Consider the following 3,622-nt stretch of genomic DNA (forward strand, 5'->3'; position numbering starts at 1 on the left):
TATGTATATATAAATACAAACACATACATGTATATATTTAAGAAAAATATGTTATCTTTATATATTAATATATATAATATAAAATATAAGAAAATGAATATACTGTATAAATGTATAAACATGTAAATATTTTCAAAATATATAATGTATGTATTTATATATACATAAATATACACAGTACACATACATATATAATGTAAACAAGAACAAGGAAAAGAATAAACTTTTATTTCGGATGCGATTAATCATTTGACAGCACTGATATATATACAGTGGGTACGGAAAGTATTCAGACCCCCTTAAATATTTCACTCTTTGTTATATTGCAGCCATTTGCTAAAATCATTTAAGTTAAATTTTTTTCCTCATTAATGTACACACAGCTATAAAAAAAAATACAACACAATTACTAAAACTATAACTTCCTAATATATAAGGGCAGATAAAAGCCCATTTATACTGTGAGAGAAAAATATTCAACATGATATTATGACAACAAAATGGTCTTTTATTTTGCCATATACTGAAAGTTTAAACTTTAAAGAGATTTAAGATATTTTCTCTTCAAAACTACAGTATATGCAGTTTGTTTTAACTGCTAAAAAGTTGTGTTGTAAATACAATAAAATAACAACAATTAATTTGATAAAATTATTTCATTTTTCTTTTCATTTTTCTGTTTTTTATTAATTGTTATGGATACAGGGAATATGTTAATACATCTAGTACATTTGCATATTTCACACTATGTTCTCAATAAAGTTTTCACAAAAAAAAGCAAACGACGTGACATAGCAGTAATATTATCAAAATTGCGATCTGAATGTAGTAAATCATTTCGTACATGCATTCTTATGTACATTTTAACTTTCATAGCTCTAAAAATACATTTTAAATCTTTTTTTGTGTCACATTTGTTGTGGACCCTGTAAGACCCCTGTGTGGCCCACTAGGGGCTCCCTGGACTCCAGTTTGTAAACCCTTGATTTAATACATCTACTCTTTTAGCAAGACGATAAAAAGCATTCAAACAGAAATGCATGGAATGGAAATGCATGACAGGAAAAACAATAAATGGTACCTGTAAACAAAACTGCATTTTCAACACCCAGTGCAGCAGTGCAGAAGCATAAAAATGCAGCTTGATTTCTTTTTCTCTACTGAGAACTGCATTTTATCCAATTTGCATTTGCACCAATCCGACTGGATCCATGCAGCACATTTTGAACGCATTTTCAGGAACTTGTATTCACGTCCACCGATGACCCCAGGCTTTTGGTAATGCTTCACTTGAGGTAGTGTGGACATGAGTTCAACCACCCTCCCTGTAAACGTGACCCCAAAGGCCAACAAGGGTGATTTTACATGTGTGAAAACACAGACAGATTTATGGGAACAGAAGAGCCTGCCTCACATTCTCAGAAAGAAAGAAAGAAAGAAATACAGTCTTTGTCGTAGAAACGAATCAGTAGCACTACAATTCCAAAAGAATGTTACATGGGTACAAGGCATCTTAATATAGGACACATGTAATGTGTGTTTACTTAAGACTAAATCAGATGCAGCATATAGCAGCTTGTTGCTGTGTGGTGACATTCCTATGGGATCTGTGCAGGTATTGTTCATAAGCTCACTTACATTGTGTTTGCTTTAAACTTTCCCACCTTACAAAGTAGATCTGAGAAAAAAAAAGTTTCGTTATATACACTCCAGCATTGGTGAAAACGAATAAAAAACACACAAGCTTCACATTTTCCTAGGTGATCAAGATTGATCTTCTATTCTGCTTAAAAAATATATAACAGCACATTAACTGTAAACCAACATCTGCAGTCTGCCAGTCACTAGGATGGAGAAATGTTTTGCCAGCTATTGTGGTGTAGCTATTTTTCATTTGTTGCCCACTTCATGAGTGCAGAGGATTTTTGAGATAATGGAATAAAAAATATCTTTGTCAATGTCAGCTGGAATTTTCATGCACAAACTTTCCTCATATTTCCATATATCAATCAAATTGGCAAAACATCGTTTGCTTATTGGTTCACAGTATATTGTGTAACCAGCAGATTATGCACCGCATTAGAAGGGCCTTTGTAGAGAGACTTTCCACTAAATTGGATTCACATGCATTCGAAATCACAAGAAAAATGATTGATGATATTGGCCGTCATACAAAAAGAACATTTTCAGCCACTCTCTCGAATTAAAGTGACCCTCCGGGACTCTAAAGCAATGAAACTCGGAGGCATCTCCGCTCTTTTGTGTGAATGAGGACGAAGGAAAAGACATCTGTTTGAGTCTAACTCTCAGGACATACAGTAACAAGTATCAGTAGTCAGAAACATAAGCAAAGGTGTCAAGCCAATGCAATGAGGCGGGGGAACTCGCTGCTTTCAACAGCTGTAAAAAAAAAAAAAAAAAGGTTTGTCGTGTCATGTCAGTAATTCTGTCTGGATTCAGAGTACTATGAATGTTGGCCTAACGATTACCATACCCATTACCGTAAGTAAGAGGACAAGCTTAACAGGCGGCCCGAACACGGAGCACAGCGAGAAAAATATGAAGCCAGCAGCTAGATGACAAGACATAAATCAAAAAAATGAATAAGTGTGAAGTGAGAGATCTTTAATCAGTGGTGGAGGAATGCAAGGCCTATCAGCACCACAGGACGTTTATGGACTCAGTGTTTCTGTGATGCCACATCCACTGAGAATCAAAATGACAAGATGCAACGAGATCAGAAGAGAAGAAAGAGGATGAGACCAGATGATACAAAAGAAAAGATGAGACCAAGTGAGATGGGATGAGATGATGGGGAGAAAACTGTGACAAGATGGCAGGAGATGAGAGGAGACGGGATCAAATGAGCGAAGATGAGACGACAATCTAAGAGATAAGAGTAAACAAGACAAGATGACAGCATGATTCAGAAGAAGACAAGATGAGATGAATAAAATAAGATAAGAGAAGACAAGAATGAGACTTTAAGAGGAGATTAGCTGAGATTGTGACGGAAAAGAAAACTCGAGATGAGAGGAAATGAAACAAGATGTACCATTATTATTATCATTCTCCCGAAATTAGAATTCTGTTTCTATAATATACAAAATTTAAAAAAGTCAAAATTAACAAATTACAAAATTCTAAATACATACGCATCAAATGATAAACATACACAAAAGGTTGGGGGCAGTAAGATTTTAAGAAATTAACTTTTTTCCCCCAGCGAGAATAGAGTAAATTAAACTCAAGTGACAGTAAAGACATTTATAATGTTACAAAAGGATAAAAGGATAAATGATAATAAGAACAAATGTTTCGTGAGCACTAAATCAGCATATTAAAATGATTTCTGAAGGATCATCACAGGAAGAATTTACAATTTAAAATATATCTAAATAAAAAAAGCTATTTTAAATTGTAGTTTTGAAAAATTAAATGCAGAATTCATTCAAAGACATTTGTGTGTGTAATATACTGTACATGTGCATCTCAGTAAATTAGAATGTCATGGAAAAGTTCATTTATTTCAGTAATTCAACTCAAATTGCTAAACTCGTGTATTAAATAAATTCAATGCACACAGACTGAAGTAGTTTAAGTCTTTGGTTCTTTTAATTGG

Source organism: Sinocyclocheilus grahami, unplaced genomic scaffold, assembly GCF_001515645.1.
Source record: "Sinocyclocheilus grahami isolate Dianchi unplaced genomic scaffold, SAMN03320097.WGS_v1.1 scaffold149.1, whole genome shotgun sequence".
Taxonomy (NCBI): Eukaryota; Metazoa; Chordata; class Actinopteri; order Cypriniformes; family Cyprinidae; genus Sinocyclocheilus; species Sinocyclocheilus grahami.